Genomic DNA, 14,135 nt, shown 5'->3' with positions numbered 1-14,135 from the left:
TAATAATTCCCATTTCATGATGGTTACCAGAGGGGAGAGGAGGATGGGTGAAACAGGTGATGGGGATTTAAGAGTACATTTATCATGATGGGCACGAAGTAATGTATAGAATTATTGAATCACTATATTGTGCACCTGAAACTAATGCAACCCTGTATGTTAACTATATTGGAATTAAAATAAAAAATAATAATTTAAAAATTCCCCTTTCATAGCTCCCTCTGTCTCTTCTTCTCCTTCTTCTGCCTCAAATGTTTACATATCCTTTTTAAAAAGCAAACAAGAACTTCCTGTGACACCAATAAGACATTGAACACCAGTTCCTTTCATCTCTCCCTTCTTTTGCTAGTGAGCTCTTTGTATAACTGCAAACTTCATATCCCTCCCTTCTTGATCCTCACTGCCACAGCCAACTTGCCACCTCTCAGAGCTCATCTCTGTCCTTCTCAAACTGTTTCAAGCACACTGGCCTCCTTATTGCTTCCCAAGGCCAAGTGCACTCCTGTTTTAAGCCTTCGCATTAGCCCCTCTTCCCCATGGTCCTCTCCCATATATTCACAGGACTTCCTTCATTTCTCTACTCAGATGACATCTTCATCACTCTATTTAAAAAAACCAGAATAACAAGATAGTGACCCCCCCTCCCTCACCTCTTAGATTGTTTATTTTCTTCAAAATACTTACCACTAGCTGGCATATATTTATTGGTTGTTTGCAAACACAGTGAAAAAGAAAAACTTTGTCCCCTTTGTTCTGTTCAAACAGTGCCTGGTGCATAGTTAGAGCTCAATAAATACTTGTGGATTGAATCAATTAATAAATGTTGAAAATGCCTCATCTCAGGTCTATAATGATTCTTCTGTTTCCTTGATGTCTTATTCATCTGTCTGTGGCATTTGTTTCTTATAACATATCCCTTCTCTCAGTTTTAGTGATATTATACCTTTATTTAACCTCTCTACTCTTCTGTTTTCTCCAAGAGTTCCTTTCAAATTGTTGTTCCTCCAAGGCTTGATTCTGAGCTCTAGAAATTTCTTTTTCAGTGTTCACATCCTCAAAGATTTCTTCTATTCTTCTTCCTTTCATTGTGATAAAAAAATAATATAAAATTTACCATTTTAACAATTAAAAATTTTTTTCATGTTTATTTTGAGAGAGAGAGACAGAGACAGAGAGTGAGAAGGGGAGGGGCGGAGAGAGAGAGGGAGACACAGAATCCGAAGCAGGCTCAAGGCTTTGAGCTGTCAGCACAGAGCCTGATGTGGGGCTCAAACTCATGGACCACGAGATCATGACCTGAGGTGAAGTTGGATGCTTAACCAACTGAGCCACCTAGGTGCCCTGCATTTTAACAGTTTTTAAGAACATGGTTTAGTAGTGTTAGCTATATATGCCTTCTTGTGCCACAAATCTCTAGTACTTTTCCATCTTGCGAAACTGACACCCTACTCATTGAACAATGACTTCCCTTTACCCCTTCCCCAGCTTCTAGTAACCATTGTTGTACTTTCTGTTCCTATGAGTTTGGCTACTTTAGATACCTCTTATAAATGGAATCATACAGTTTTTATCTTTTTGTGACTGGCTTATTTCACTTAGCATAATATCTTCCAGTTTCATCGATGTTGTAGCATGTGACAGGATTTCCTTTTTTTTTTTTTAAGGCTAAATAGCTTTCCATTGCATATATGTGCCACATTTTCTTTATCCATTCATCTGCTAGTGAACATTTAGTTGCTTCTACCTCTTGGCCAGTGTGGATAATTCTGCAATGAACATGAGTGTGCACATATCTTTTTCAGATCCTGTTTTCAATTCTTTTGAATATATATTTGGAAATGGGATTGGTAGGTCATATGGTAATTTTTTAAAAGGTTTTCCTTTCAAAACCATACTGTTTTCCATGCAGCTGCATTGTTTTATATTCCACCAATAATGCACAAGGGTTCTAGTTTCTCTACATCCTCATCAAACACTTGTTATTTTCTGTTTTTTTTTTCTTTTCTTTTTTAAATAATGGACATCCTAATAAGCATGAGGTGATATCTCTTTGTGGTTTTTATTTATATTTCCCTGATGGTGAGTGATGTTGAGCATCTTCTGATATGCTTATTGGTCATTGGCATGTCTTCTTTGGAGAAATATCTATTCAAGTCCTTTGCCCATTTTTAAATTGAGTCATTTGTGATTTTGCTGTTGTCAAGTTGTAGGAGTTCTTTATGTATTCTGGGCATTAATCTCTTATCAAATATATGGCTTACTAGTATTTTCTCCCATTCTGTGGAATGCTCTTTCATTCTGTTTGAGATTTCTTCTATTTAAGACTTTTTTATACTTCACTTGGCTCCTGATTTATATCTGTGTTCCTCACTCTTGTTTGCACACCTCTTTGTCCTTAAGCCTTGCCTTGCCATGTCTTTCCTTTCTTCTTTACCTTCTATATGGTCTAGTATAGGATATAAAGTGGAAACTCAGTAGTTGAATTGCCAAATTGAATGACTTAAAACACTGGTGTGTCGCCGTTTCCAGTTTTGACTTCTTATGAAGTGTCCAGGCCCATATCTCCAAATGCTTCTTGAATATCTGAAAACAGCCAATATTTGAGGCCTTACAGTTACCTTTCTTCCACTTCTTACATAAACAATCATTAAATCCTCTCTATTTCTTTTGGACAATGAATCTTAAATTGAACACTTCTTTTCCTTTGCCAGGTTCACTGTGAACCAATCCGAATGAACATAGCCCCTCTCAATGAGATCTCCCATTCTTCTCTCAGCTGTGTTTTCGAACAACAAAAAGGCCAGCTCATTATTATCTTATTAGGATTCTAGGGTGGCGTCCAGTCATTCCCAAGAGCAAAACTGAAAATTTCCCTTGGCTTTTGGTTTGCCCTATGAAGGCAGGAAATGTGATTTAAGCTCACAGTTAACAGAACAGTCCCTCCACTTTGGCCAAATGATGTCCTTCCTTTGTCAACAAAATACCTTCTTCATTCCTTCTTCTGGGCCTTCACTGTCTCCTAGAGGACTTTATACCTGACTTAAATAATTCAAGTCTTAACCCTTCTCCCTAATCCTAATCCTCAAGTATGCCTTTCAGTCTCCCCTGACAGCTAACTAAAATCATCTTTGTCCTAAATTTGAATGTCTTAAGCAACTCTGTATGTTTTAACACACCAGGTTAATGTTTTTATTGATATAATAGCATTTTCTTTTGGAATATTTCTACTTTGTACTTCTCTTTGAACTGGGAGGACCATCAAAATTAAAGTAACTTTTTCTATAGACCTTTGTTACTGACTCAGGCTGTGATCTTGGGTGTGGTTTACTTGACTTCTTTTTTCTTTTTAAGTTTATTTATTTATTTTGAGAGAGGGAGAGAGCAGGGGAAAGGCAGAGAGAGGGGGAGAGAGAGAGAATCCCATGCAGGCTCTGCACCAGCAGCACAGAACCCGATGTGGGGCTCGAACACATGAACTGTGAGATCATGACCTGAGCCAAAACCAAGAGTCAGATGCTTAACCAACAAGCCACCCAGGTGCCCCTCACTTAACTTCTTGATATTTATCTCTCTATTTGCAAATGGGAATAAGATTGGAGTGCAAGAGGTACTGCTTTTTAGAGCTTTTAGCCCATGATAGGTGAGACATGAATTATGACATTAGGCTATGACAATTGTTTTTTTCTCTTAGTATATAGGAGCTTGTCTGTTTATTTATAGATAATCCATCCTATTCTGAAAAAAGAGTTTTAAGTCAGTGTTAGAAATATAAGATTTTAATTTTTTAAGTAAAGAATGTCAAAGTAAATGGACAATAAGTAGTAGGAAAAATAGGAAGAGAATAGAAAAAAGATGATGAAAAACAGGAGTGGGATCAATACACAGAAAGTATGTCTTGAGATGCAATCCACTTGCTACAGATGGACTGCAAATCTGACTCTGAGATTTCTAGCAGCCAGCTTAGACAGAAGAGCATGATCAATTCAATGATTCATGAAGTCCATACGTAAAAACAAACCAACTGCTCAAAGTCATAACTATTCCTGGTACTAAGATCAGAGGGAAATTTCCTGTTCTAGACAGTGACACTCAAGTGATGAAGAGAATTATGCACAACAGTTGAGTAAGTGATACGAAATTCTCCCTTTTAATGTTTTTGAGGTTTTTAAAGAAACATTTCTTTTGCCATTTTATTTTTCAGTAACATGAGGTTGATAGTGAGGCTATAATGGTCAAAAACTTGGGCAGGTAAAAAAATAATTTTTAGGAGGAATTTGAAAGGAATGACTAGGGAGTGGCACTTCCACATCTAGAAGGAACAGTCCAAGAGTACAGAAATAACAAGTTTTCAGGGCAAAACAAGGGCAAAATGAGAAGTCAGGAGCCATCTGGACAGATTGAATGTGGTGCCAAAGCCCTGAAGTAGCGGAGTCTTAATTTTAAGCAGAAGATAAAGAAAATGAATTCATAGTTGGAACAAGGTCATAATATAATTATAGTGAATACAATTATGTGACCATTTAATGGACTCACTTTTGTGATTTCGTTGCATTTATACTATTTCTAGAAAAAATGATATATTTAATTATACTGTAATTATCCTGAAAGGACTTCTACATTTAGGGTACAATTAGCTTTGACCATTAGTCCATTATGAATGAAACAAAGGCAATAGAAAAGTGATCGAATAGCATGAACAGGCAATTCAAAAAAGAAGACATTTGTATTTGTATGGTCGTCTGTATAGTCAATCTGCATAAAATATTTTCATTTTATTAATGAATAGAAATTATAAATGACAAATGCACATTAGAACACCAGTGATATACTAGTGCTGTCTATCAATTAAAATTACACAGCAATTTTTATTTTAAGTGATAATACATAGCACTGGCTCTCTCATACGCTACTGACAGCTGCAAATGGACACAGTTTTTTAGGGTAGTTTGGTGATATAGATGGAAATCCTTAAAAATCAACACATGCTTAAATTTAGCAATTCCACTTCTAGGAATTTATTCTTAGGAAATAATTCAGAACAATCCTAAAGATGTTCACTGAAGAATTTTTAAGTGATTCTTAAAAATATAAATACTAAAAAATATCTGACAATAATGAATTTGTTTAATAAACTATAATTCATCCATAGAATAGAATACTATGCATTCATAAAAGCTGAAAGTGTCACAGTAGAGTTGTTGTCCTGGGAAGATGTTCATGACATATTGTTTTGTGCTCAAAGCAGGTTCCATTAAGTGGTACTATCATGCTATAGTTATCAAGAGAGTGTGGTAGTGGTGTAAATTTAGGCAAATAGATTGGTAGAATGAAATAGGGAAATGAGAAATAGGTGCAAATATATGCAATCAATTGAGTGTCAGTAAAGGCACAACACATTTGAAAGGGAAAAGAAAACCCTTGCAACAAATGTTAGAAGAACTAGAAGTCCATATGAAGAAAGAAATGTACCTCACCTCTTACTTCACCACACACCAAAAAAAAAAAAAAAAAAAATCAAGATGGATCAGATGCCTAAACAAAACAGCTAAAACTATAATGCTTCTAGAGGAAAACATAGGAGAATATCTTTGCAATTTTTGGAGAGGCAAAGATTACTTAGTTAACTCACAAAAACCACTAATCATAAAACATAAAATTGATAAATTGGATTTATCAGAATATCATCATAAAAATACACCATTAAGACAATGAAAAAAATGCACCACAGACTAGGATTAAATATTTACAATCCATATATCTGACAAAATACTTGTATCCAGAATACATAAGTAATGCCAAGTCAATATTTAAAAAAAACAACCAATTTTTAAAAAATTAGCAAAAGTCTTGAGCAGATACTTCACAAAAGATATGCAAATGGCCAATAAATACATAGAAAGGTGCTCAATAACATTAGACATGCAAATTAAACCACAATGCAAATTAATGCAAATTAAATGCAAATTAAAAACCACAATAAGATACCATTATATACCAACCATATTGCTAAAATTTAAAAACGGAAACTTAAATGTTGGTGAGTATATGCAGCAACTGGAACTCTCATAAATTGTTGGTGGAAGTGTAAAATGGTACTATCACTTTGGAAAACTGTTTGGCAATTTTGAAAATAAAATTAAACATATAAAATTAAACCTTGTGACCCTGCAATTAAACTCCTTAGTTTTTACTCAACAGAAATGAAAGCGTATGTTCACAAAAAAACTTCCATCAGAATGTTCGTAATAGCTTTATTTATATTAGCTCCAAACTGGAGACAACACAATATCTGTCAACAGGTAAATGAATGAACAGTTTGTGGTATATTCATACCGTAAGACACTAGCCAGCAATAAGAAAGTATGAACTACTAATACATTTAACAACATCGATGAGTCCAGGAGCTACTACTACGTGAAAGAAGCCAGACAGAAAAGAGTATACGCTGTGATTCCATTTATATGAACAATATGAACAAACAAAATAATTCTATGGTGGAAAAAAATCAAAACAGTGGTTGCTTTTGGTGCAGTAGGTAAGGTTTTGCTGGAAAGGGGCATGAGAAAACTTTGCACTGACAGGAATATTTCTTGATCAATAATAATTACGTAAGTGTGTACATTTGTCAAAACTCATCAAATGTACACTTAAAATTGGGGCCCCTGGTGGCTCAGTCAGTTAAGCATCTGACTTTGGCTCAGGTCATGATCTCACAGTTCTTGAGTTTGAGCCCCGTGTCAGGCTTTGTTCTGACAGCTCAGAGCCTGGAGCCTGCTTCAGATTCTGTGTCTCATTCTCTCTCTCTGCCCCTCCCCCACTCGTGCTCTGGCTCTCTCTCTCTCTCTCTCTCAAAAATAAACAAACATTAAAAAAATTAAAATGTACACTTAAAATCTTTGCATTTTATCTATGGAAGCCAGTTTCTAAGAAGGCCCCTTAATCCCCATGTCTTGGCACTCATGCCTTATCACATAGTACTTGTGTTGGTCTGTGTGACCCTTAGAATATAGTGGAAGTGATGTATGTCACTTCTGAGACTGGGTTATAAAAGGGACTATTAAAGATGCTTCCATTTTGATCTTTTCGTTCATCCTTTTTCTCTTTTGGATCACTTACTCTAGGAAGCCAGCTGCTCCCTTGAGAATAGTCAGGTAGCCCTGTAAAGAGAAACTGCAACACCCAGTTGAACAACCAGTTCATAGCCAGAACCTGCTAATGACCAGAGAGGGAGTTTGGAATGGTTGGTCCTGTCTTCAGATGACTGTAGCTTGGCTGGCATCTTCACTGCAACCTCATGGGAGACCCTGAGCCAGAACCACCCAATTAAGCCACTCCCAGATTCCTGATCCCCAGGAACTGTGTGAGATAATAAATAGTTGATTATTATTTTAAGCTGCCGAAATTTGAGGGTACTTTTTAAGGCAGCAGTAAATAATTGATGTGCTTTGTATACAAATTATACCTTAATTTTCAAATATTAGAAAAATAAAGTAACATAGAGTGTTAGTTTATTTCCATCTAAAATAGTATTGTACATCAAAATATTGACAACAGCTGTCTGGGTGGTGGGATTATAGGTTGTTTTCTTCTTTCTGCCTATCTGTATTTTTATTTCCTCCAAGTATTACATAAATATCGCAGTTTATAAAATAAAAAGTTTTAATAAAAGCAGAAGATGGAAGTAACTTTTTCCCCTGTGTTCACCCTTCTGTGGATCAAGTGTTGCTGGGGGTCCTAATGAAATCCTCCCTCTGTAAGTGGTTTCAGGGAAGGCAGCCATGGGTCTGGCACCTTGAGTTTTTGTCTTACTCTTTCATTAGTATGCGAGAATCTGCTTTCATCTTGCTTTTAAAAGGTGTTTGCCTTTTTTTCCCCCAAGAAAAGCTATTCACAAAACCAAAATGGGACCAAGAAATACCAAAAGCACCTACTAATATTTGAAAGAGTAGTATGTAATTATTATGTTTTCCTAGTAATGGAGAAGATTTTTTTTTTAACAATACCACCTGATTCAGTTTTTAAAAAGGCCGATCAGTGCTATTGCTGGGTCATAGGGTAGGTCTATTTTTAATTTTCTGAGGAACCTCCACACTGCTTTCCAGAGCGGCTGCACCAGTTTGCATTCCCACCAACAGTGCAAGAGGGTTCCCGTTTCTCCACATCCTCTCCAGCATCTATAGTCTCCTGATTTGTTCATTTTGGCCACTCTGACTGGCATGAGGTGATACCTGAGTGTGGTTTTGATTTGTATTTCCCTGATAAGAAGCGATGCTGAACATCTTTTCATGTGCCTGTTGGCCATCCGGATGTCTTCTTTAGAGAAGTGTCTATTCATGTTTTCTGCCCATTTCTTCACTGGGTTATTTGTTTTTCGGGTGTGGAGTTTGGTGAGCTCTTTATAGATTTTGGATACTAGCCCTTTGTCCGATATGTCATTTGCGAATATCTTTTCCCATTCCGTTGGTTGCCTTTTAGTTTTGTTGGTTGTTTCCTTTGCTGTGCAGAAGCTTTTTATCTTCATAAGGTCCCAGTAGTTCACTTTTGCTTTTAATTCCCTTGCCTTTGTAGCAACGTGGATGGAACTGGAGAGTGTGATGCTAAGTGAAATAAGCCATACAGAGAAAGACAGATACCATATGGTTTCACTCTTATGTGGATCCTGAGAAACTTAACAGGAACCCATGGGGGAGGGGAAGGAAAAAAAAAAAAAAGAGGTTAGAATGGGAGAGAGCCAAAGCATAAGAGACTGTTAAAAACTGAGAACAAACTGAGGGTTGATGGGGGGTGGGAGGGAGGAGAGGGTGGGTGATGAGTATTGAGGAGGGCACCTTTTGGGATGAGCACTGGGTGTTGTATGGAAACCAATTTGTCAATAAATTTCATAAAAAAAAAAAAATAAAATAAAAAGGCCGATCAGTAGCCACTGAACCCTTTGCTTCCTACTCTAAACCATCTTCCATTTCTGTCCACCCAGAGAGCCTGGCTTTATATGGGTAGCCCGAGTGGAGGCAAGATTTGGGTTGGGGCCAAAAGTCAGTTCCAGGCCCTGATAATGACAAAAATTGGGATCAAAACATACACCTAGTACAAGATGATGGGAACTTGCCAGATGTCCTTGTGACTCTGCTTCCAGGGAGTCCCTCTGGCCCCATATGGATCTTTTTTTCTGCCTAATTGCACCCAGCTTCACAGTACTGTCAGAGACACCAGGAAAAACAGCCACACAGCTTAAACTGAGGTCACACACTCTTTGTGCACATGGGCTGGGGATACATTCCTGGTGCAATGCACACATCTTTCAGTAGATGCAGGCATGATCCACCAAATGCTGATGAGGACAGGCATCCAGATGTCATAGCTTACATTGCCAAGACCTTGCAGGAAAGCTACAATACGGAAGATACCCAGAAAGTGATTAAGTCCATTTTCTGTGACTCTGGGTAAAATTATCCAGTCTGTTCATTCCTTATGCCCTTTTCCGATTCTTCAGACTCCTGACTGAGGTCTCATGGCCCTACTGGCAAAACAGTATTAGGAGGAAGAAAGAGAAAGTAATGGTCAGATTATATAGGCTATCAGTTACCAGGCAGGCCAAAACTCTTTGGAGAATGGAGCTGAAACCATAGGATAAAGTAAAACTAGAGGATATACAAACATTCTGTTCTTTATGAGAATGCCCAGAAATCTACGGAGAAAATGTTGCATATAGTTGGGCACCGTCAGTGTTTAGGTAGGAGCATCTTCCTTAGGGGGATGGGATTTTCATCTCTACCATTTTTTTTTAGATTGTGCTAAAATACACATGCCATAAAATTTACCTTTTTAACCATTTTTAAGAAGTTTATTTATTTATTTTGAGAGAGAGAGAGCGAGCATGAGCAGGGGAAAGGGCAGAAAGAGAGGGAGAGATTGAATCCCAAGCAGACTCTATGCCTCCAACACAGTGCCCACCATGGCACGTGAACTCACAAACTGCAAGAGCATGACCTGAGTTGAAATCAAGAGTCAGACACTTAACCGACTGAGCCGCCCAGGTGTCCCTACCTTTTAAATCATTTTTAAGTGAGTTCAGTGGCATTAAGTTTATAGATATGGTTGTGCAACCTTCACCATCAATTCATCTGCAGCAGTGAATTCCAATTATTTTGCAAAAGTGAAACTTTATCCTTATTAAACAGTAACCTCCCATTCTCCCCTCCCTCCATTCCTGGTGGCTACTATTCTATTTTCTGTCTCTAGGAATTTGACTCCTCTAGGGTCCTCATGTAAGTGGAATCAAAAGTGGCCTTTTGACTGGCTTACTTCACTTAGCAAAATGTCTGTAAGTTTCCTTCATGTTATACCATATGTCAGAATTCCTTGTTCAAGGCTGAATAACATTCCGTTGTACATACATATATCATTTTGTTTATTCATTCATTGTTGTTGGGCACTTGGGTTGCTTCCACCTTTTGGCTACTGTGAATTACACTGCTATGAACATGGGTGTGTCTTCTCTACCGTTTTATCATGAGCTAAGGACCAAGTTGGGTATTTTACACATTTTCTTTATTTAATTTTATATCTTTAAAAATTTTCAAGGGTCCAGAGTATGGTCTGAGTAAGAAAGAATTGACAATAGGAATGAATCAGAGGTAAGAGCATATAAAGATAAGTGACCTACAATATATTGCTAAATTTGGGTTCAAATCTTAGACTACTTTAGGTAAAAAAATAATTTGTCAATGATCTTTTGATAATTCCTAACATTATTTCCCTTAAATGAAATGAAAGTATTATTTGGCTTGAACTGAGTTCTCTTTAGAAAATAACACTTTTTAAAAAAAGTGGCAGTTAAGTTGAAAGAATGAGTAAAGATTGCTCTCATGGAAACATTTAGAGTTTCTCATAAGAAACACCTTTATTTTCTATAAATATGTTTGGAAATTTTAATAAATATTATCAACTTGAAATTTGTCCCCAAATCACTGGTGTCTTTGGGAGCGGTCATCCAGTTCAAGAGTGTGCAGCAATGCGTAAGAACACTCTCTAAAGTTGTGCTGTCCAGCATGTAGCCACTAGCCACATGTGGCCATTGAGCACTTGATAGGTAGGAGATGAAGCAGATCTAAAATACACTTAGTACTAAAAAAATGTAGAAGAATTTATTGATAATTGTTTCATGTTGGTTACATGCTGAAAGAGTAATGTTTAGGCTATATTGGGTTAAATAAAATATTATCATTAAAATTAATCTCACCTGTTTCCTTTTGATTTTTTAAAATGTGGCCACTAGAAAACGTAAACTCATGCATGGTTAAATTATATTTCAAGTACCCCTAAAGATTACATTATCTGTCATTAAAAGAGGACTCAGTTGGTCAGAACCATGCCTGTGTCCTTCTATGCCGTCAGCATGAGCCACATCTCACCAGGCGTGGTGACAACCTGAGACCCACACCCTCTCTGGCTAGGGATCTTACACATTTCTCCCTGACCGGGTCCTCAGAAAAGCCAGACCCGCATGAAAATGGGCTCGTGTTGTCTTGTATTCTCCATGAGTCTGTGTTTTAACATAAAGGGACATTCTTGTAGAGAGAATCTGCTTTTACTCACAAAATTGAGTCAAAGGGTTTGGAACAGTTAGGTAGTGACCTTACAAGCAATATGTTCTTGACCTCCCTGGGAGTGATGAGGTGAAAATAGCAGGTGAGGAAGGTTTGCTGATTTGTAGAGGAGAAATCAGAGGTAGCGATGGAGCACAGAGAGACCAGGCTCGTGAGGACGGGTCCCATTGTAGGGCCAGGAGGTGGGCTTGAGGAGACAGAATGCACAGTGTGGAGGTGAGGAAAGATTGTGAAATGAGTCCAAATCTGTATACTGGGGGTGGTAGAGTTGCAGAGAGACCAGGAAGCCTGCAATGATTGAGTTGTCTTCATTTCCATCCTTTGTTGGAGGTTCATTTGTTTTCCACTTATTTTGGCGTCTTGTGGGCCCTTTAGCCTGTTAGCGCCTTGTTTCACACTAATCACAAGTGGCTGTTATTGCCAAAATGTGACATATCCAATTTAGGATTCTGCCTGTTAGTTCCCTCAAGCTCTGCTGAATCATTTGCTGTAAACCACCCTCCCCCCTCTTTTTTTTCTTATTAGTGTGTCATTTTACAGAGTGTTGCTCAAGCTGCAGGGTTCCATGCAGTCTTCAGGCCCTGCAGAGATTTGTGCTTGTGAGAAAGTTTGGTGAAGGTTAATTTGTGTGTGTGTGTGTGTGTGTGTGTGTGTATTTAATTGGTTGCTAAACTGTAGTGTTATCATGTTATCATGGTCCAGCAATGAGTTTCAGGATTGGTGGTATGTCTTATAATATGAATGATGGGCATTAAGGAGGGCACTTGTGATGAGCACTGGGTGTTATATGTAAGTGATGAATCACTAAATTCTACTCTTGAAACCAATTTCACCATATATATTGACTAACTTGAATTTAAAGAAAAACTTTAAATAAAAAAAAAGAGTGCCTACTCGTGACAAAAACAAAAAAAAATCCATCCAAGCTAAATTCAAGATATTGACCTGTTTCTCTATTAGGTATGAGAAACAAATCAGACAAGTCGCAGTTAACACTAATTCAACGAGCCACTGGATTTTGTTTTTAAGACCAAATGCAGTGATATCAGAAGCAAGATACATGTTTGCTGAGATACTGGTGGTATTTGAAATTCATGTTGTTATGAGCACTCTGATAAGATCAGAGTGAGAGAGCACACACAGAACCGATCACCAACTCACTTCTGAGAAAGATCAAGTGGCCTGTGGGCACACAGTGGACACTTTCTTTGTGCAGTAACTTCACACACTTTTGTCAGCAGTTCAAAGGTATGGGAGTCCCAGTTTCCAGAGGTGGGAACCACAGAACGTGTTGGCATAAGATTGCTTTAAGAGATTCTTCACAAGGAATGACCTGCCAGGGGTCAGCATTCAGAAGTCATAGGGTATACCAGTAGGTACAGAGGCAGAGAGGAGACTGGGATGCCCAGCCAGTGGAGAGGCCCTGCCCCTACTCAGGCAGTTGTGGTCCGAAGGTCCAACAGGGGAGTCTCTGAAGAACTCCCAAATGTAGGCGAGCACCCACTTCCAAATGCCTCCCAGGCCTGCAGAACAGGCCATCCTAATGCAGTAGTACCAATCAAATAGGAATGTCCTATCCTTTTCCTATCCTGCTTTCTTCCTTACTGTGTACCCCCAGCCCACCCTACTCCCAACTTTGACTCTGATGGAGGACGAGATCAGCTGAGCAATCCAGGAGAAGAAGAAAAACTCCAAGAAGACGAAAATTAGATGAAAATTGAGGTATAGAATAATATATTGGACCAGACATTTTTTGTATGTATGTGAGTGTGTGTTTTGTTTCTAACTTTTTATTTTGAATTGATTTTGACTCCCAGGAAAGTGTGAAAATACTACATAGTGTCTCTTACACCCTTCAACCAGCTTCCCCCAGTGGTGACATTGTATACAACTAGCGAAAGACAGGAAGCCAGGAAATTGACCCCCGCAATACTGTTAACTAGACTACAGACTGTATTCAGCTTTTGCTGGGTTTTACATGTATTTGTGTGTGTGTGTGCATGTGTATGTGTGTGTGTGTGTGTGTAGTTCTGTGCAATCTGATTTCAAGTATAAGTTTGTGTAACCACCGTCACAATCAGGATACATAAGAATACAGGACTGTTCTAACACCATAAAGAACTCTTGTGTGCTAACCCTTTGTAGCCAAACTCAATCCCCATCCCATCCTTGTTCGCTGGAGATCACTACTCTGTCTCCATCTCATTTATCATTTCGAGGGTATCCCATAAATGACATCAGAGTATGTTACTTTTCAAAACTGCCTTTCCCCCAATGAGCATAGCACCCTTAAGATACACCCAAATTGTTGGATATATCAATAGTTTGTTCCTTTTTATTACTGAGTAGTTTTCCATTGTATGATTGTCCCAGGGATTGTTTAACCACTCACCTATTGCAAGATACTTGGGTTGTTTCCAGCACTGGGCTATTAAAAGTAAAGATTCATGCTATAAACACTGTATACAAGTTACTGTATGAACATAAGTTTCTATTTCTCTGGGATAAATGCCCAAAGTTTCTAGATTG

Source organism: Prionailurus bengalensis, chromosome B2, assembly GCF_016509475.1.
Source record: "Prionailurus bengalensis isolate Pbe53 chromosome B2, Fcat_Pben_1.1_paternal_pri, whole genome shotgun sequence".
NCBI lineage: Eukaryota > Metazoa > Chordata > Mammalia > Carnivora > Felidae > Prionailurus > Prionailurus bengalensis.
This window is presented reverse-complemented; position numbering follows the sequence as displayed.